The 22,539-nt window shown below is 39.4% G+C and overlaps 1 protein-coding gene and 1 long non-coding RNA gene across 4 annotated transcripts in view; one reads left to right on the top strand and one right to left on the bottom strand.

Moving 5' to 3' along the window:
* Nucleotides 1-22,539, bottom strand: part of si:dkey-237h12.3 (teneurin-3) — a 649,923-nt gene that overhangs the window by 71,201 nt on the left and 556,183 nt on the right. The gene's annotated exons all lie outside the window — the stretch shown is intronic.
* The window catches only part of LOC130923564 (uncharacterized), a 98,697-nt gene that overhangs the window by 38,063 nt on the left and 38,095 nt on the right, over nucleotides 1-22,539 (top strand). Inside the window, exon 3 of one of the 2 annotated variants that reach the window (XR_009064727.1) lies at nucleotides 19,721-20,049. The exons of the other annotated variant lie outside the window; for it this stretch is intronic. This is a non-coding gene — a long non-coding RNA (uncharacterized LOC130923564). Of the gene's footprint in view, nucleotides 1-19,720; nucleotides 20,050-22,539 lie in introns of those variants that run through there. 2 annotated transcript variants of the gene reach the window in all.

The raw sequence follows: 22,539 nt of genomic DNA, 5'->3' as shown, positions 1-22,539 counted from the left end.
AATATGGTGGGAAGCAATGTGGGGAAGATAGGTAGTAATTGATCTTTTTCTTAACACCCTATGTTATTTCCCAACGCAGAGAAGATATATTAATTGGTACCACTACGCACAGTCATGGTTGCACTTCCCATCATGCATTTGGGCAGAACAGTTAAATGGCTACAGTATCATTTACTGAAAGCTCAACAAATACACTAAATGGCAATATTTAGTCACAATATACAAAGTCACATTTATCCTTTAAGAATTACAAGTCTTTCTATCCGTGGATCCCTCTCAGAGAAAGAATGTTAATAATGTTAATAATGTAAATGCCATCTTGAGGATTTATTGTCATAATAAACAAATACAGTACTTATGCACTGTATGTTGAATGTATATATTCGTCCAAGTTTTATTCATTTTTTTTTTCTTAATGCATTGCCAAAATTTATATGATCGGGAAAAAATTATTGGAAGTGATTGGAATTGAATCGGGAGCAAAAAAAAAGCAGTCTGATCGGGAAATATCGGGATCGGCAGATACTCAAACTAAAACGATCGGGATGGAATCGGGAGCAAAAAAACATGATCAGAACAACCCTACTCCTAATTACACTTCCTTCCATAGTACGCATAGGAAAGTCTAGCATATGTCCAATGGGATGCTTTCTGTTAGCGTTTATCTTGTTGTGGGTGTCCAGGTACTTCAGAAATCCACCATATTATTGGAAGATGTTCTAATATACATTAGGTTGCCTTACAGTTCCCTTTGCTAGGGTTTAAGGGTATCCCTAATGAGGTATCCGCAGGAATAATCGTCAGCTCATGTCTCCGAGATTGCACAAAGTGTCTTTCGTCTCTTGCAATTGCGGAAGTAGCACGTCAAGGCAAACACTGGAGATGGACTTCTTTACTTTCTTGGCAAACTTTGATGCAGTCATGAAAGAATGGTGGTGAAAGGGGGATTCAGTTGTTGTTGTTATTGGTGGTGGTGGGTTGGATTGCACATTGCCGCACCCAATCTGTCAAACCATCCACAACAGGAAGTTTGTGAAGTGAGTCAAAGCGGCTGGCGAGACAAACGCGCTCGCTCGGCGCTACACTCCTGCCAGCACCGGGCCACTTTCATCCCGTTATCCGTCTGCAAACGAAGCATCACACTTGTGTGTTGTAATGCCTGTGATCAACAGATAGACGCCGCACGTGTGATATGCTAATGAAGCCTCATAGCTCCCCCACCTCTGCATGTCAGAATTTAACATTAAAGTGGATGTTGCAGCATGCGCATGTGAGGATATATCTGAAGATGTTTTGAGTACATGGAAAGAACAACAACAAGCAGATGGCAGCTGCGTTTTGCTCCTGTTTTCCCACTTATTGCAATATCATACAACCACATAATCATTTGGGTTTTTCTTCCTAGTCCTCATCATGGTAGAGCAGCCGTCCTTAAGCAACAGCAGTTTACGTCTTAAAGAATAATTTCAGGTCACACGCAAGTCAAGAGTAGAATGCCCATACAGTTGCAGGCAAAGGTTTACATACACTTGAATAGAACAATATCATGGCTTTCGAGAGTTCCCAGTCATTTCAACAAATTTTTATTTTTCCCTGATAGAATGATTAGAACAGATGCTCCCTTGCCACTAAAAAAGACCCCCAGATCTGCTACATACACCAAGCTTCAAGTAAGAGTCTTCACTCATCTTGACAGTCTTCGTGCAGTTCAGTTATTTTATTTATTTATTTTTGCTTCATGCCATGGACTTGGTTCTTCAGCATTTTCCACATGTTCTAAATGGGGTTTAAGTTAGAACTTTGGGAAGGGCATTCCAAAACCTTAATTCCAGCATAATTTGTCTATTCCATTACCACTTTTGATTTGTGTTTAGAGTAAGGCTGTCAAAATTATCGCGTTAACGAGCGGTAATTAATTTTTAAAATTAATCCCGTTAAAGTATTTGACGCAACGCACAAATGCCCCGCTCAGACAGATTAAAATGAGAGCACAGTGAAAGGTGTACTTTTGTGTTTTTCGGAGTTTTGCCGCCCTCTGCTGGCGCTTGGGTGCGACTGATTTTATAGGCTTCAGCACCCATGAGCATTGTGTAAGTAATTATTGACATCAACAATGGCGGGCTACTAGTTTATTTTTTGATTGAAATTTTTACAAATTTTACTAAAACGAAAACATGAGGGGTTTTGATATAAAATTTCTATAACTTGTACTAACATTTATCTTTTAAAAACTATCTTTCTATCCATGGATCGCTTTAACAGAATGTTAATAATGGTAATGCCATCTTGTTGATTTATTGTTATAATAAACAAATACAGTACTTATGTACCGTATGTTGAATGTATATATCCATCTTGTTTCTTTTCTTTCCATTCCAACAATAATTTAACGGAAAAATATGGCATATTTTATAGATGGTTTGAATTGCGATTAATTGTGATTAATTAATTTTTAAGCTGTAATTAACTCGATTAAAAATTTTAACCGTTTGACACCCCTAGTTTAGAGTCATTGTCCAATCGAAGTATCTAGCTAAGCCCAAGAACCAGCTTTACCCAGTTGATCCATACTAAAGTCATAAAAGACAATTATAAGCCCCTTTCAGACATACATGAACAATGTAAAAATCCTGGATTTAAACGGGTAGCCCTTGTGAGTGAAAGCAATTTCCCAGGTTGACTGACACGGACATTACGCGGATATTGAACGGGTCGCATCTTAAGGCCGAGTTATGCTTTCCCGTCAGACCTGCGCCGTCAAGGAAGACCCAATTTACGACCCTCCGCCGTAGCCTGACGTGGACCTTCGGAATTTTGTAACTTCGCATCACATCGACACATTTAACGTTTAATTTTCAACAACAGACAGTTCACACTCGATACATCATCACAGATTGAGAGTGCCTCGGTGCTTTTACGATAACGTTAAAATCAAGGCTTCCAGCGCAGTTTGTGAAGTTTCTTAGCCGCCAGAAATCTGCTATGGCTTCCTACTGGCTGGTTGTAGGACACGGCAAACAACTCGGGCTGGAGGGCTTTGCAGACCTTGGACAAAACGCTGGACACAGTGCTCGATGCCAGTTTGAAGCTAGCCGCCACAGCTTGCTGGTTTCCACCCGAGGCTATAACTCTCTGTGCGGCATCAAAAGTCGGACAGACCGCCTCGAAACCATCTTCTGCGTCAGCTGCGCCTCAACATTTGTATGATCAACATTTTTTCAATGTTGATGAGCTAAAGAGCCACATTCAAGCGTTCCACCCTGCATTGTCTATTTTTTCTCCGTTAAACGAGAACAATTCGACAAGCGTGCCCCAAACCCGCACAAACACAACGCCACACCCCTCTAGTGGCTTGGCGGTGAATTACGGAGCAACGCGTTCCCTCACTGCAGAACTAGGCCTGAACGATATTGGAAAAAACTATTGTCGCGATTTTTTTTAGGTTTGCAATATATTGCGATATTATATTGCGATATTAAAAAAAAAAAAGATCTATCTTTTTTAAAGATATTTTCACTAAATGACTTGAATAGCTGTTTGGAAATACTTTACATAACACACCGTGACCACAGTGTATTCATATAATACCGTTTAATTTGTGAATGATGAAGATTTCTGTATGAAGGTATCCAGGAAGTCATGTCTGCACAAAATAGATCATTTATTGAATACAATATTTTACACTTCAACAGCAGCAAATACATTAAATGATAAATAAAAGAGCAGGTGCATTAGTCCCCTTAGTTTTTGACAAAATATAACAAATAAAAACTTCTGTAAAATAACAACAAAGTTGTTAACATATTTGAACAAAAATATTAAATATGACAAATAAAAGAGTTGTTCACAAACTATAACAATAAATAAAAAACTCAGTAAAACAACAAAGTTGTCAACATATTTGAACAAAAATATTAAATATGACAAAAGAGTTCACAAACTATAACAATACATAAAAACCTCAGTTAAACAACAAAGTTGTCAACATATTTGAACTTAAATATTAAATCTGACTAATAAAAGTGCAAGTGCATTAGTCCCCTGAGTTGTTTACACAAAATATAACAATATAAAACTGCAAAACGGCAACAAAGTTGTAAAAATATTTCAACAAAAATATTAAGTATCAAAACTTTATGTGCTGCTGTACTATATATAGTTATTTGAAAAATACGGTTTACAATAAATTTAAATATAAAAGAAACAAACTCAATTGAACTTGTAAATAATTGAACTGAATAACTGCAAATAACTGTGATGAATAACAGAACCATTTTAACTCCCAAATTTCCTGCCTTCCTAATAGCTGTCACAGGAATAAAAAGAAAAGACATTCCTTCAGCTGTGTTATGTATTTGTCTGCATATCGTCCACCTTCCTTGCTCAGCAATTCTCAACTGGGTCTCATAGGTTTTTGGCCAAGACTATTAGTTTATCCACTATAGCAGGCTTGAGACAATAACGTTGGCACGTAACAATGTTCCCACCTGTGCTAAAAAGCCTCTGATGGGGAGCTCGTAGCAGGAATGCATAGATACCTGCGTTTTAAATGGTCCCACATGTTTGACAGATTACTTCTTGTTGAGGCAACCATGGCGAGGCACTGTCGACAGGGCTGTTTTTTGTCCCTTATAGTCTTGTTCTTGCCAAAATACTTCCAAAACTCCTTTTGGATACAGTCTTCCTTGCTCCTCCAACGTGTTGATTGCTTGCTTTCACTTTGAGAACGGGCCCTCCTCCCTCCGCTCTGCTGTTCGGCCCCTCCTCCCTCCACTCCGCTGTTGCAGGGGGAGGGGGAGGAGCCGATGACTTGCTGGAGAGAAAGAGAAGCTGCGCTTTTTTTCCCCTCTCCTTCCTCAAAACGAACGTTTGTGGATTAAAAAAAATGAAATTAAAAAACTATCGCACGTCCTTGCGATGGGACTATTGCACATGCGCACATCGCGATGGCAATGTTTAAACGATATATCGTTCAGGCCTATGCAGAACTATCGAATGCTCATTGATGCTGTAGTCACTTTATCGTCAACGCAACGCAGGAGCATAACTCCTTTAGTATTATGTCCGGGTCTTTCTCGAGATGAGGCATGTGTGAAAGCACACGCTTGATTCCCGGGTCACAGCACGAAGGCTGATGACGTAAACATCATGGCGGGCCGATCGTCATTTCCTTTTTCTTCGCAGTAAGACGAAAAGCGGTAAACAAACATCACAATTATCAACATAGCAAACTAGAAATGGCAAAATTAACTGAAAATATAACAAAATTAAATTGCTACTGGATCGTAGAGCCGAGGAACGGAGTCCATCATCCATCTTTGGAAATGTGTGGTTTATTTTGTTGCCGATGTTAATGTCCGCAACTGCAGAAACAAGGTTGTACTTCAAAGCAAACAACAACAGAGGGATGCGTTCAAGGGTTTATTAAATAGTGCTGCAACAATTAATCGATTACCTCAAGAAATTCAATGAAAAAAAAAGATTTGAATTAAATTTTTCTGCTTTGAGTATGCATTTAAATCAAAGTGGTGTTTTAATCGGTTTGTTTTGAAAGTGTTTGCATTTAGTGTTATTGATTTGGTTGGATACACTGCCCTCTATTAGAAACAGTGAATATGACATAACTCATTTCATATGCCTGAATCTAGCTGCTCCCTGTTAAGACCAACATAAGCTAAATTTTTGTTTCAGCTAATTTTTCTAATGCATTCGTAACTGAAACTCATTTATTTTTCATACCGTTTGAAGCTCATCGCAGGTATTTTAATTGTTTATGTTCCTCATCCATTTACTCGAACATTAGAACTTGTTCATCGATTAATTAACTACTAAAATAATCGATAGCTGCTTAACTACTAAATAATCAATAGCTGCAGCTATCTATAGCTACCTACATACATATATGTGTATATATAAAGCGGCATGGAAAATGAATGAATGAATGTGTGTGTGTATATATATATATATATATATATATATATATATGTGCATATAATATAGCTATATAGCTCCCCACACAGAGAGCACAGAGATGCCAACCCGGGATAAATCCAGTCACTTTCACATGTACAACAAGTCTGAAAGGGTCTTTAGAGAAGCATAAAGAATGCTTCTTATGACAATGAAGTATCTGTTCCAATCACTCCATCAAAGAAAAATCTGAGATGTACAACCCCTAGCAAAAAGTATGGAATCACCAGTCTCGGACGAGCACTCACTCAGACATTTTATCATGTAGTTCAAACTCGGATAAAAAGGCAGTCATCTTTGTAAATCTCGCTGGAACAGCCCCAAACCAAAAGTTCCAGCATCATCACCTTGTCCAATGCAGATTCTTGACTCTTGACACCTTGTCCAATGCAGTAAATAGAGGTAAATTATGTGTTGGGCTACCTTTATTTATTTATTTTTTTTATTTACAGTATTTTTAAACCTGTTCAGCTGTTTGACACGGAGAATGGAAGTCTAAGGGTCCGTTGGTCTGAACAGTTTTAATGTATCACATTGAGAGTTACTCCCATTGTGATCATTCAACATATCACGTTTATTATGACAAAGCAGCGACAGGAAGGGGTTATGGGGGAACAGAAGAAAAAAAAGAAAGGAAACACAAACAACAACAAGAAGTACATTGAACGCCTACACTAATTATTAATATGTTGGTGCTATCGTCAGCTAGATGTATTTCCGGCTGACACCATGTAGGGGGCCTGTTGACCAGAGAAAGAAGGGTTGGGGGGTGGGGAAGTCTATAAGCTAAGTGATTGGGGTGGGTAGAGTTTACCAAATCAGCTCTGTGATCTAGAACCCAGTAATCATGTGAATCCCCTGTGAGTGTAAGCCCGTTGGCGACCGACCCTACGCCGCCCGACCGCCAGTCCCGGCACCGGGACCACCCACCCAAGCACGCCCAATCACATCCATGTGTCCTACCAATGTGTCAGCCTACCAATGATTGAGTAAAGCCTAGCAAAACTAACAAATCGTGTAATGTTTGATGTGTTGATTGGCCAGTAACTTGAATGAAGACTGTGATAGAAGAGAGCATTTAGTGATAGTGGGAATATTGATTGACTTACATGTACACTGACCAGTAACTTCAATGTACAATGTAACGGAACCAATCAAACCAGTGGTGCAATGTATAACAATTAGTGTTGCACTGTTACCATATTTCTCTCCCAATACCATTTCCGAGTCCTGGCTGTGTGGTGTTGTCCTGGGCTGATACTGTATCGATACCACGTTTTTTGAAAAAAGTGTAATGAATATAAAGTGCTATAGTGACTTGGGCAGACACTGCTTAAAGCAAAACTTGGTAACTTTTCAGTTTTGGTCGATTTTACGATGCCGGTGGACAAAAGCGGTAATGTGTTTCCGATGAGGACCAGCGCTGTGTTTCCCATGAGGACCAGTGCACACCCGCATAATTTGACAATGAAGTATCTGTTCCTATCACGTAGTTCAAACTCGGATAAAAAGACAGTCACCTTTGTAAATCTCACTGGAACAGCACCAAACCAAAAGTTCCAGCATCATCACCTTGTCCAATGCAGATTCTTGACTCTTGAAACCTTGTCCAATGCAGATTCTTGACTCTTGACAAGATGATGATGCTGAACTTTTGTTTGTTGCTGTTCCAGTGATATTTACAAAGATGACAGCCTGAAGAAAACATCAAAATTCCCTCAGTCCTTGGTGATATGGGGCTGAATGTCAGGCAAAGGCACTGGGGAGATGGCTGTCGATAAATGTTCAATTAATGCAAAAGTTTACATTGAAATTTCAGACAGCTTTCTTATCCCTTCAATTGAAAGTATGTTTGTGATTTTCCAAGATGACAAAGCATCACGCCACAGAGCTAAAACTGTTATAGCATTTCTTGGCGAAAGACTCATGCAGTCAATGTCATGGCCTGCAAATAGCCCAGATCTCAACCCTATTGAAAGCCTGTGGTGGAAATTGAAAAAAATGGTCCACAGCAAGGCTCCGACCTGCAAGGATGATCTTGCAACTGCAATCAAAGAGAGTTGGCACCAAATTGATGAATAATACTCATCAAGTCCATGCCTCAGAGACTGCAGCTGTCATTAAAGCCAGAGGTGGTGCTACTAAATACTAGAGATGTGTTTTGATTGTTATTTTTTTTTTGTTTGTTTCTCGTGATTCCATATACTGTATATTTCCCTGCACTTACTCTATAAAAGTAACATTTACTGACCACCACAATGTTTTTTATTCATTTCTTTTAGTGTTTCTGAATGCCAAAATAGTTGCACTTTTGAACAAATTCATTATTTTTTCAAGCTTTTCATCTGAGTTTGTTCTACATGATAAAATGTCTGAGTAAGTGCTCATCAGAGACTGGTGATTCCATACTTTTTGCTTGGGGTTGTAGAAATAACCGGAAACTCAAGATAGTCATGACATTATAACCTAAAGAGAAACACAGGTCACAAAATGCTTGCAAACTGAGCTTGCAAAAAAGGATATGTGGTCAGCGAGTGGATAGCTTCATTCAGTTGTGAATTGTTTTGGCCTGCTGCTTGCTTGAAGCAGCACGTGTAGGTCTATAATGCGTCTTTGCCCTCAGCCATATTAATATTTATCCATGGTGTCGCCTGACTTTTCTCAATCCCCCACTGAATTATTCAGTCCTGCTTTTCTACTTTTTGACATTTGAGATTTATGGCCCACGTGGGGTTTTTCCTTTTCTTTTGGGGGGGAAAGGCGGTAGGGCTGCCGTTCAATATCCCTCCCATCTTAGCCGGCACGAAGATGAATCCAAATATCAGTGATTGCCTCCACGGCCGCCTGCGTATCGATCCCTTAACGTTGTAAACTTTGACTAATGTCTTCACCCCCTGACATGCTCAGCAGAGGCATTTTGTATTCCTCCCTGCTGCGACTCATTCTTCATTTTCGGTGCCACTTCAAACATCTGCAGATATAGTCCCCCCCAACCCCCGTCATCCTCCTCATCCTCATATCATCTCTGTCATACTCGATAAGGCAAATTGCTGGTGTCTGTTCTTTAGTCATGTCCTCCGCTTCATTACTAGCGTTTGTACATGCCTTGCCATCTGTAGCTTGTCTCCATCTTGACAAAGTGAGGTTTGTATCAGTGGTGCTCGTTGTAAGGATTGACATGTCGACTGGCTTACACTGAGAGAAGACTGTGACAAAAATTTTCTGAAATAGCTAAATCAACCATGGGTACTGCATTACCTTGTTAAATTTTTAGACATAACATTTTCTGAGATGATTACGACAGTTCCAACAGATAAGGAGGGCTGAAGTGGATTATGGATTTTGGTGATTACCGTATTGGCCCGAATATAAGACGGCCCTGATTATAAGACGACTTTTTCAAGACTCAAGTTTGAAAAAAGACTTTTGAACACCAAATTAATTTTTATACAGAAAATAATTACAGTACATCAGAAACAAATGCTTATAACAATATATTTGAGAGAAAAAGCAGGTTATTTTGCCTCATTCAAATCTTAATATCTGAACATTTAAATATATAAACTAAAGTGCAATCACATTCGTAAATGAATGGCTTCTGGTTTTTGAAATGTAAATAAACCAATCTATTGTGATAAAACAACACAATTGCAATAACTGCATTAACCATCAAAGTGAAGTCTAACTAACTGTAGTCTTGAAACAAATCTGAATAAGGAAAAACATTGCAATAAAATAATGCAAACTGGTTAAATTTGAGAGTAGCTGAGATCTGTCATGACAGAGCATCGCTTCAATGATATCTGGCGCCATCTAGCGTCGTGAATGGGGAGAGTAGCTGAGATCTGTCATGACAGAGCATCGCTTCAATGATATCTGGCACCATCCAGCGTCGTAAATTGCAGAGTAGCTGAAATCTGTCATGACAGAACATCGCTTCAATGATATCTGGCGCCATCTATCGTCGTGAATGGGTATAATTTCTAGACTGTGAATATAAGACGACCCCCTCTTTTTCAGTCTCATTTCAATGCAAAAAACACTGTTTTATATTCGGGCCAATACTGTATTGTGACAAACTTCAGGCTACTGTACAGTTTCAACCAGTTAGTGTGAACGCCTTCAATGATCGACATGTTGCATGGTTCAAGACTGCAATGCAATCAACAAAACAGTGGTAAATTATGTGTCGGGCTACCTTTATTTTTTAAAATTATTTTTAAATCTGTCCTGTTCAGCTGTTTGACACGGAGAATGGAAGTCTAAGGGTCCGGTTGCTCTGAACAGTTTTAATGTTTCACATTGAGAGTATGACTTACTCCCATTGTGATCATTCAACATATCTCGTTTATTATGACAAAGCAGCGACAGGAAGGGATTATGGGGGAACAGAAGAAAAGAAACACAAGAAAAGAAATAAAAGAAACACAAACAACAACAAGAAATACATTGAACGCCTACACTAACTATTAATATGTTGGTGCTATCGTCAGCTAGATGTATTTCCGGTTGACACCATGTGGGGGGCCTATTGACCAGGGAAAGATGGGGGGGGAGTCTATAAGCTAAGTGATTGGGAGGGGTAGAGTGTACACAAATCAGCTCTGATCTAGAATCCTGTAATCGTGTGAATCCGTTGTGAGTGTAAGCCCGTTGGTAACCGACCCTACGCCACCCGACCGCCAGTCCCGGCACCGGGACCCCCCACCCAAGTGCGCCCAATCACATCCATGTGTCCTACCAATTTGTCAGCCTACCAATGACTGAGTAAAGCCTAGCAAAACTAACCAATCGTGTAATGTTTGATGTGTTGATTGGCCAGTAACTTGAATGAAGACTGTGATAGAAGAGAACATTTAGTGCTAGTAAGAATATTGATTGACTTACATGTACACTGACCAGTAACTTCAATGTACAATGTAACGGAACCAATCAAACCAGTGGTGCAATGTATAACAATTAGTGTTGCACTGATACCATTTTTTGGCTCCCGATACCGATTCCGACTCCTGGCTGTGTGGTGTTGTCTGACGCCAATGCTGTATCAATACTACGTTTTTTGAAAAAGTGCAATGGCTATAAAGTGCTATCATGACTTGGTCAGACACTGCTTAAAGCAACACCTGGTACATTTTCTGTTTTGGCCGATTTCAGCGACGCCGGTGGACAAAAGCGGTAGTGTTTTGCCTTCAGGAAAACTGTTTCCGATGAGGACCAGCGCTGTGTTTCCCATGAGGACCAGCGCACACCCGCATAATATCGTAAAATCATGATGGTCACCTGCAGATGGATTAACTTAATTGCTCCCAAAAACGTATAAATACGTTCTATTTTTAATGGTTTCAGTGTCCCAAAGACATATTTATACGTCTTTTACATTTTTTTTTCATAAGAGACATCTCTGGGTTCTGATTCAACTGAGCTCCAAAGCACAAAGCTGAAAATCCATTTTTAAGCAATACAACTGGCCACTGGAGGGCAGTAGCGCATTTGGTAAGACCTGCAACCCGATTCAGCGGCAACGAACAGCCGGGCCGCACGGTCGGAGCGCTGGCGGAAGGATGCCAGCCGGCGGACGACCGAGCATAACAACCGAGAGAACGCCTGGGATGCCAGGTGTTGGACGACCGAGCAGAACGACTGGGACCACCTGTGCAGCGGAAGATGCCATTGAGTCCGTGCTGCTCGTAGAGCAGACCCCGCAGAGACTAAAAAAAAATCCATCTCTATGAGACAGGCGCCGATGAGGGAAAAGTTTACCTGGCTGTCGCGGCGACAACAGCGTCATCTCTCAGTTAGTTATGTGTAAATAAATTGTTACTTTGCTATCAAAAGCTCTATTTGTCTTGTTGTTTATGCTATTTTGTAAAAGGAAAACATTATTCAGATGTTTGAGATGTAACTAAAGCAAAAAATAGCTTAAAGTCAAAGTTATGTTTGAAATTTATGCCTTCACAAAAAGCTCAATTTCTCTGTTTTTCCATCAGAAATGCGAAAATTGCTCAAACTAAGCTATTTTATAATGCTGACTTCTAAGGAATGGAAAAAGATATGAACTTACTTTTTTTCCCTGCTGAAACAAGAGAGTAATCTTTCTTTTGGTGGGTTCCATGTTTGCATACAGATAACAGAATATATAACATAATTTTCTGTGGGCCTTGCAAAATCAGTCAAAATCCAGTAAAATGGCCGGGAGCGAAGGGCCTTGCTCCGGTGAAAATGGCTGGGAGTGAATGAGTTAAACAACATTTCTGTTTCCAGCGGTTTTGTAAGGGACGAAAAGTAATAAGGTATTAAATCCAGTTGTTGCTAAATGATAGCATATGACTGTTAACAACTGTGTGGCTTAGTGTGGCTAACCGCCCCACTCCACCTGAATTCGTCAGCGCTGACGTGTACACGCACGCACGCACAAATGTATGCACGCACGCAGCAATAAAACGCAGCTGTAAAAATTACTGCCCTCATTTTTATTTACTATGAGATAAATGGACTTATTGCATATCGTGACAGGCTTAGCAACTTCAATAAAAATGTCGCTAGTTAATTATGTGGATGTACGATCTGCCAGCTTGTTGTCTCCTGTCGTCTTCCAAAGTTACAACTGGGTGACGGCGCTTTAGGTGTTCATTCACGGCCGACGTGCAGCCAAGCATGGCATTGAAGAGACTGGACACAGCACTGTACCTTCCTTTGTTTCGTTGAAATAAGTCCATGCTTTGGCCACTCTGGTGCGCTTTTTTGGCTTTGTGCCACTTTCCCCGCTTGCATACCAAGCATCCGCCATTCTCAACTTTCCACACATATTTTTTCAACCCTTCATTAACCGTCGACGGGATGGTGTGCTCGTCGACGCATTTATGTAACCGATGATGTGGACTAGTCGGGACAGCTTTACACAAATGTTATTATATTAATATATATTATGAAAGGCTGAAAAGTTACCTAGTATTGCTTTAACTCATTCTCTGCCATTAGCCATGTTTACATGCTGACTTTTATTCATACCGATTCAAATCATTCCGAATGGAAATTTCAGATCAGCTGTTTACATGTCACTTCATCTATTCCGATCCAGCGTTTACATGTGACTGCCTTTATTCCGAAAGGACGTTTGACAACTGCCGTCTGACATGCGCAGATTAATCAAAACAAAGCGTCACGTTGCAAAACATGGAGATCGATCGTCGGAGTGCTGCTGTTTTAACTTTAACCCACTTGTTGTGTTTGTGGGGTCGTATCCGCTTCTGCTGTTTTGCTCTTTTGCCTTGTAGTAGCCGGTTTTCCACCGGTTTCTAATCTGGTCAACGCTCCGGTCTATTCCGGCTTCGTGTAACCTCTCGTGAACTTTTTAAAATAGTTCACTGTTCCTCGTTTTACGCCCGTCTAAGCGAGCAATTATATTCAATTCTTTTAAAGTTTGAATTAAATACAATCTTTCCGCCGGACTCCAATTAGGTGCGCTGTGCTTGGAAGTAGGCATGTGCCGGTATGATATTTTGACGGTACGATAACCGTGGGCAAAAATACCGCGGTATCACGGTATTGTAATTGTAGCTCCAAAAAATTTTGAGATTAGGGGTTTGAGATTGAGGTTAGAAAAAAAAAAACTTTTTTCCATTGAACAGGATTTTTTTTTCAGACCATAGTTGCAAATTGGAACATGAATATATTGTTAAAATAAATAAATTGTCAATAAAAAAATATATATTTTAAATAAAATATAGCTTATAGACTACACTCACAGCCACAGCTCAAGTTGCTCAAGATTAGAGCAAGAACAAAATAATTTCTATAAAGTAAAAACACTTCTGAATATTTTTTTTTTTTTAATTATACTGCATGACTTTTTTTTCAGGGTGGAAAAGCTTAAGTGAAGTTTCACCATTTTCAGCCACTGTGTCAACATGATGTCATGCCTTTATTTTAAAAAGAACAAAGAATTCATAAGTTAGTTGAATATGTATAAGTTAGTTAAAACGTCAATATTATTGTGGAAAGGTTTCATCTAAAAAAAAATTTTTTTTTTTTAAACATTGGGAGTGAGACCTCTCCTTGATCCAGCGAACGTGGATTTGTGCTTAGGGCAAGATCTTCTTTCTCAGTTAGCGATCTTTGACGCAGTCACTTTTTCTCCTTCATTCAAGCGAATCAAGCTTGTTTTCTCACTCTGCGGCAGTCACACTCAACGAAGTTGCTCTCCCAGCTAAGCCTAGGCTAACATTCATCTTTGTAAGCTTTTAGTTAGTTTGTATATTGAATTTGAAAGGAAAATGTGTGTTTTGTTTTTGGCGAACTTTTACCATGGTGCTAATCTGTTGAAGCTACTCACATGGAAAAATCTAATTGTACAACATTTTAAATGTATTCATGTTGTATATTACACTTAGCACGATTTGAGAGCTCAATAAATTGAAGAACAGTCCGCCTTATGTTTGAAGTATTTGTTTTTGGGTTAGCTGGCTGGCTAGCCGATAGCGTCACTTTCACACAGCAACAAACGGGAGGGGGTGAGCGCTGCTGTGCCAAGCCGCTTCTGGCTGCATTTTTGACACAAGAAAAATAGCGAATACCGCACTACGGTCTGACGGAAAATTTTAGTGGTTTTGAAACCGCGACGTTTTCACACCACGGTAAACCGTGAAACCGGTAACCGGCACATGCCTACTTGGAAGCCATGTTGCAAGTGAAGTTACTTACGTCACCAAGTGACGTCACCACGTCAGTACGGAGCATGTGCAGAAAGAACGCAACCAGACACCATTCCGCTTCCCTGTTTACATTATATAATTTTACTTCTAATCGGTTTGGGAAAAGGAATATTCCAGCCCTGCGAATCGGAATGAAATTCCATTCGGTTTGGGCCTGTTCATTCCGAATGAGGTGTTTATATGGAACACATTTATTCGGTTTGAACAAATATTCCGATTGTAATTGGAATATTTGGCTCCATGTAAACGTGGCAATTGATCCCTGCCAACCCACCCACTTCAAATGGATTGGACGTCTACTAATGATTAAAGTAATTGGTGGCAAGGTGCATGTTGGCCAGAGAAAGAACAAAATATATTTTTTAACTCATTGGCTACCAGAGACATCGCTACATGTCCAATTCATTTGTAGATGGAGGGCTTGCATCCCATCCATCTTCAAATGGAGTGGACCTCTTCTTGTGATAAACTCCTTGACATTCATAGCAGACAGATGATTGCATGCCACACAATTGGATGCCTATTATCATCCAGCAAGCGCTCCTTTTTTAACCAAACGGCCATCTTATGTAAGACCAGCGGTTGGAAACATTTCGCACAGCAATGGCACATTAATTCTTAGTACTCCAACATAAATATTACGTCATTTTAGTGCTATATTGGTTCTGATACAGATACAACACTGATTATAATCGGCATGTAAATTAAACAGTGACTGAAGGTAATATTGTTTTAGAACTTGTTTTAAATTGCACAGAAAGTCAGCCTACACTTCATTACTAGCTGGCATGCTGGCCTCGAAACCTGTAAATTGTCTCCATCTTGCTCACGGAGGTGGTGTGGAGGGCAGCATGCTAGGGGGACAATTAAGAACCGACACCCTCCAACCCCACTAACACATTCCCCTTCCCTAGCTCTCCACTGCACTCCCGCTGGTGGTGTCACCAAGGTGACATTGCCGTGGGCACTCTAGTTAGTCCGCCAGGTGCGTCAGCTTGCCACCCCCCCGTCACTTTTGTACCATTAATCATCTGGGAGGCTGTGATGTCAGAATGAAAGCTTCTTTTTTTGCATATACGACATGCCTCAAATTAGCCCAGTATCAAAGGAGTGGATTCCAGCTGTATTGAGTTCACTAGAATCAAAGAGAACATTGAGCAAATGTTCCTGCGGGGTGACGCTCCTATGTCCTGATTTACATCAAGATACACTTTTCTTTTTTTTTTTTTTAGGTTATGTAAAATCACAATTTGTGAAATCGAATCAATTACACCTAACAATGGACCCTTAGGTTATTCCTTGATGCTGTGTGATGACTGCCATGCAGTTGTAGTCTGAGCAATAATTGACAAAATCAGTCGTGTTTTGTGTCTCGATTGACGTGAAAAATGAGTGACAGAGCTGGCCAACCCATATTGCTGTCTGCAATAACTGACAGGCAGACAATCCAATGACAGCATGAATAAATAGTCTAGGGCTGAAGTGATTGAGATTACTCTATTGTTTGGTTAATTCGAATAATTGAGTAATCGGATTATAGACATTTAATGCCTTGCAGAATAAAGTTTAGGAGGTGTAAAACGAAATAAATATGTGTTTATGCTTGCAATAATATTTATTTTGGCTTGCTTAGATTGCACCTTCAAAAGAGCATCAAATGCGAATGCAAAATAAAATTCCTGAGTGTTTCTTCAAACTATGAAGAATTGTACTCTTTTCACAAGAGCGATAAATGCATAAATGAAGATACCTGAGCTTAGTTCAAAAATAACTAAACGCAGATCGAAGTACAACAATGAACAGTTGGCTAAATTACGAGGCAAAAGTCCGCTAGCTTCAATGCTATACAAACGTAACCTTTTTATAATTTATTTATTTACAAAGCTCTTAACAAAACATTCAAACACATATTCCTACCAAAAAAAATCTAAATATATTTGTAAACTAAATGATGAAATCATCAACAAACATATGAGCAGTTGGATTCAGAAATTAGATCAGTTTTCATACTCGCTGTTGCCACTAGAGGGCAGCGTATCACCCCCCCAAATCAATAAAACTACCGTAATTTTCCGACTATAAGACGCACCTGACAATAAGCCACCACCCACCAAATTTGACACAAAAACAGCATTTGTTCATAGATAAGCCGCACTGGACTACAAGTAGGGTTGGGCATCGTTTGAAATTGAACGATTCTGGTTCTGTGTTTCGATTCCGGTTCTAAACGATTCTCGATTCGGATTAGTCTTTGAACTTGAATGTGATGACGTTTCTTTCCACAGGACAGCACTTTCACGAAAATGTTTATTTTTCAAAAGCTCACGGAGAAATCATTTATTCATATTCTTTTGCCATGCATGTCCCTTTGCTGGGAGCTACGACAAAGCATTAGTATAGGTTCTTCTATTGATTATAATTTGATGTAGATGACGCAAAATAATAAGGTTTCCTTATTTGTAAAACTGATTGTTTACAGACACATGCAATGTTTACATTGTGACAATACCAGTTAGGCCAGTGAGTGGCGCTGTATGAGTGTACGTATAATGCGGAGAAGAAGAGATGAAAGCGGCTGGCAAGGATGCTATGTTTTCACTGCTACGAGTTCATTAAAAAAGTTATTGAATGCTTCATATGGGTGCTTCCTTCTAAATAAGCAACACAACAGATTCTAAACCCAAAATCCTTTTAATGCTGTTGATTTTAACGGAGGCGTCTACTGCTTTAAGATGGTGGCTGTTTACTAAAGCCAGCAAGTCTGTCATTTCGCATCTAGTTCTCTTTACATGATCTAATGCCGCCAAGTCTGTCATTTCACATCTAGTTCTATATAAATGTGATATCGAACATAGCCCGACGTAATAATTTGATTTATTCTCGTACTAATCCATCCATCCATCCATCCATCCATCCATCCATCCATCCATCCATCCATCCATCCATCCATCCATCCATCCATCCATCCATCCATCCATCCATCCTCTACTGCTCAATCTGTGGTTGGGTCGCCGGTACAGCAGAAGACAGACGTAATTTATTGTTTTACTTACCTGGTTCTGACCGCGCAGCGTGTCACATACGAAGCACTCAGCGAGCTATTCACTTGGCACTTGTATTACACGAAGCCGATCGTGCATAATTGGTCGTGCAGCTTCCTTTGCATGATGTAGTTGTGTTGCAAATGTTGCACTGAGCTGAATGGTCAATTTTTTTTTTTTTTTTTTTGTAAAGTAACGCCAAACTTATGAGCGCCGCTGCACCGTCTCCAGGATTGTAATCAAATTGCAATGCAATGGCTTGTCCCATCGATGCTCGATGCCCAACCCTAACTATAAGCCACAGCTGTCCTTACTGTATTATGGAATATTTACACCAAAAAGATATTAACTAGCAACACTGTATTTGACAGCAGTATCATAACACTATCATAACACTAAATGAACCACCATGAAGCTTTGAACCGATTGGCCTAAAGCTTCATCGATTCAAGAAGCTTCATTTGGCCATCACTGCTCCGTTGGGGGAGACAGTCAACCTCTGCTGCCACCTGCTCTTAACACTGTTGTCGTCAAACATGCCTCCTAGAATGCATTGCAATGCTACAGTAAATAATGGATGTTATTTTGTGTCATCGGACAAATTATCTCTGTTTTGAATGGATATAAATGGAGTGACATAATTTATCGGATTACACTTAATTACATCTTTGATAAGCATTCATTAATGCCCATGATTGTGTTGTGTCATAAGTATGACGGTCTTATTGCAGTCTTTTGACGCCGCTAAAGTGTTACATATTAACCTAAATAAATAAACAAATAGCTGCACTGGACTATAAGCCGCAGTATTCAAAATGAGGGGAATAAAGTAGCGGCTCATAGTCCGAAAATCACGGTAAATGCAAACACTTTCAAAACAAACCATTACAATGCCACTCTAATTAAACGAATCCTGGAAGCAGCTTTTTTTCCTAATCGAATTGCCGTATTTTTCGGACTATAAGTCACAGTTTTTATTTTCATAGTTTGGCTGGGGATGCCACTTATACTCAGGAGCGACTTATGTGTGAAATTATTGACACATTATTACATCATTTCACATGTTATTTTGGTGTTTTGGAGTGACACTGATGGTTTGGTAAACTTGTTAGCATGTTCTTTATGCTATAAGTATCTGAATAAATCTTAATAGCTATGTAATACGTTAACATACCAGCCACGTTTGCATTTCATTGTTCATGCATCATATAACATTATCATGCTGTACACTTAATCAGCATGTTGTTCTGTATTGTATTATTTAAATTTAAATTGTCTTTCAAGATGTCATATCTGTTCTATGTGTTGGATTTTATCAAGTAAATTACCCCCCAAAATGTGACTTATACCCCGGTGCGACTGATTTTTTCCCCCCTCTTCCTTGTGCATTTTTGGGCTGGTGCGACTTATAGTCCGAAAAATACAGTACTCGAGTTAATCGATTAATTGTTGCAGCAATAAAATAGAGTATATTTATTCCCTGTTTTCACAATAGGCCAACTTTGGGTGACATGTCAGCTGAGGAATGACTGATAAAACATTACAACAAAATCAACCATTCAATCGCACTGTCTATCTCTGTCAGTGTACACTATAGGAGACCAAAGTCTCGCGAATGACTACTTCTCAAGGCACATATCTGGTCGTCTATGAACAAATTTTATTGGTTTCTCTTCTTGAATGCCAGTCATTCAGCACTAGTCCACAGTCATGCTGTTAGAAGCAAGCGGGTCAACCCCTAATTGGTTACTTGAATTGATTACCTGCTGGTTTTGAGGTGCATTTGGCAAGTGTGAGAGATTTCAAGCGACAAGTCATTCTGAATTTTCGGAGCACGCCAAGAAAAACAAGTTCTCCATCCAAACAGAGCACACAAATCTCCACCCATCCACCTACACACACACACAAATACTTTTTCATCCTACCAGTAGGAAGTTTTCTTCATCCAAACTCAGGTGCGGAAGATATAAATATATACTTAAAGATGTTTTTATTCAGGCAGCTGTGGGCCTCACTGTCATCAGCCCCGGAGCTCGGCGTGTGCATGTTCAGGCGCCAAACTCCCCGCCCAGCTCCAGCCTGAGATGTCACAAGTTTGATGGCCGCCGCCGAGCCGCCACCAACGACATCAAGCGTAATGCGTCGTGACCGAGCGTCCTTGAGGGAGACGACGCAAAGCAACTTTCATCTGTTCGCTAACAATGACAGTGAAAAGCCAAGGGAGGGCTGCGGTAAAGTTAAGATTTTTGGTGGGCTGATGAAACAGTGTGGTCATTACACTCTGGTGAGACTGGTGCATATTGTAAATGATGATAGATGTGTAAATAAAGGACAGTGGCAGCTTGCCAAAGTGACCTCAGAATCTTTTTTTTTCCCCTGCCAAACTGCTGCAATGCTGTAGCTGAGCAGCAGAAGTATTATCCATATTTGCCTTCCCTGTAGGCCTGCATTTAGAGTTACGATTGTGAAAGACCCATCAAGTCTAGTCCTTGATAAGTAGACACATCAATGAGCAACACAATTGTGACAGAATCAAGTCATCAGTGGGACGCATGTACAATTGACAAAGACTGACCAAGGCTAGGTTCATAGGGGAGGTCTTAATGCACAATTCCGATTTTTTTGCCATATCTGTTTTTTAACGTGCCGGGTCAGACTGCCTTTGTCCATTGAGCCCGTTCAAGTATCACGCGTTTGCACTAATTCGCAGTCCGAGATGCGCTGTGCAAACCACAGAAACTCACATGCACAGGAGCCTCAAAACAAATACTAACTCAACGTCATTCTAGGGTGATCATGTTTAGATTTCCAAGAAGAGGACAGGTAACACTTTATACTAACTATCTGCTTTACTAGTTAATAGATCATTAGTAAACTGTTGATTTGTGAAGTATTTGTTAACAGTTTGTTAAGTATTTACAGTGTGTTCTTAATCTGAAACACAGTTTGTGTTAGAGATGTCCCGATCGATCGGGTCCGATCACGTCATTTTCAAAGTAACGGAATCAGCAAAAAAATATCGCCCATGCCTTTTTTTAATAGCTAATATATATATTAGGGCTGTCAAAATTATCGCGTTAATGCGCGGTAGTTAATTTTTTAAATTAATCACGTTAAAATATTTGATGCAATTAACGCACATGTCCCGCTCAGACAGTATTCTGCCTTTTGGTAAGTTTTAAAGCAAGGTTTTTTGTGCTGTCGAACAGCGAACTCTTGTGGTCGCTTTGCGACATGGTTTATTGCTTTCTTGCCAGTTCAATATGGCTGTACGACGTCTCGGGCTGACGCCTACGTTGTAATGTTGTGCTTATATGATCCTTGGACAAGATTTGTCCGTAAGTATGGTTGTTGTAAAGAATGTACATATTATGTTAGTAAGCGAAATGTTATATTTTTTTGTATGAGATGCTTTTTGTTTATGTTTAGTGAACCTGTATAGCGTGCTAAGCTAACGTTGTTGCTAATGCAATGCTTGTGTACTTTTTTTTTGTAGTTTCACTACAGTCTAAAGAGGACAGTGGTTTGAGGCCATTTTATTAATAAATCAGATGAAAAAGGAAGAAGTCTGATTATTAAGGCATCGTTCACTAGCTGTCTAGCTTTGGAAAAAGTAGACGCTTCAGAGTGAGGACAGCATAGACATATTTAAATGACAGTAGATTGAAATGCCCACTACAGTCCTTATGTACCGTATGTTGAATGTATATATCCATCTTGTGTCTTATCTTTCCATTCCAAAAATTTATTTTACAGAATATATATATAATTTACAGAAAAATATGGCATATTTTATAGATGGTTTGAATTGCGATTAATTACGATTAATTAATTTTTAAGCTCTAATTGACTCGATTAAAAATTTTAATCGTTTGACAGCCCTAATATATATATATATATATATATATATATATATATATATATATATAATCGTTTTCTAATTGTATTTAACGTTACAGACATATGTTACACTCATCCAGAGTCTTTAGGCTTAAGGTAGGGTTATCAAAAATATCCCGATAATGGCGGCAATTAATTAAAAAATGTGTCACGATCAAATATTTAATGCAATTAATGTTTGCGCTGCACGACCCTCTCACTAATTGTCGCGCTCAATCTGTAATGGCGCCGTTTTACCTCCATAGAGAGAGAAAAGGCAGCGCTAACTGAGTAGAGTGAATTTTGGCAGCCTTTGGAGCCTTTTTTAATTGGCCACAGCCTTGCGAACCCTCTCCCTATGATTAGAAATATCATGGGAAGCAATGTGGGGACCTTAAGTTATTTCCCAACACAGAGAAGATAAAGCAATTGGTAGCACGACGCACAGTCATGGTTCTACTTCCCGTCATGCATTTGGGATGGCCACAGTATAATTTACTGAAAGCTCAACAAATACACTAGATGGCAATATTTAGTCACAATATACAAAGTCACAAGTCTTTATCCGTGGATCCCTCTTACAGACAGAAAAATAATGTAAATGCCATCTTGAGGATTTATTGTTATAATAAACAAATACAGTACTTATGTACTGTATGTTGAATGTACATATTCGTCAGAGTTTTATTCATTTTTTTCTTAATGCATTGCCAAAATGTATATGATCGGGAAAAATTATCGGGAATGATTGGAATTGAATCGGGAGCAAAAAAAGCAATCGGATCGGGAGCAAAAAAACATGATCAGAACAAACCTAGTTTGTGTAGAAACGTTTCAAGTTTTTGTGTGTAACATTTGGCATTTCTATCTTTTCAGGTTAAGAAATGCCGTTCACTTCAAAAGAAAAGGCATTTTGATAAGGCATTTTGCAAGCAGCG

The sequence above is a fragment of the Corythoichthys intestinalis genome, chromosome 11 (genome assembly GCF_030265065.1).
Source record: "Corythoichthys intestinalis isolate RoL2023-P3 chromosome 11, ASM3026506v1, whole genome shotgun sequence".
In the NCBI taxonomy this organism is placed as follows: domain Eukaryota; kingdom Metazoa; phylum Chordata; class Actinopteri; order Syngnathiformes; family Syngnathidae; genus Corythoichthys; species Corythoichthys intestinalis.
Note: the sequence above shows the minus strand (reverse complement) of the source record. Positions and strands in the feature narration are given on the sequence as shown.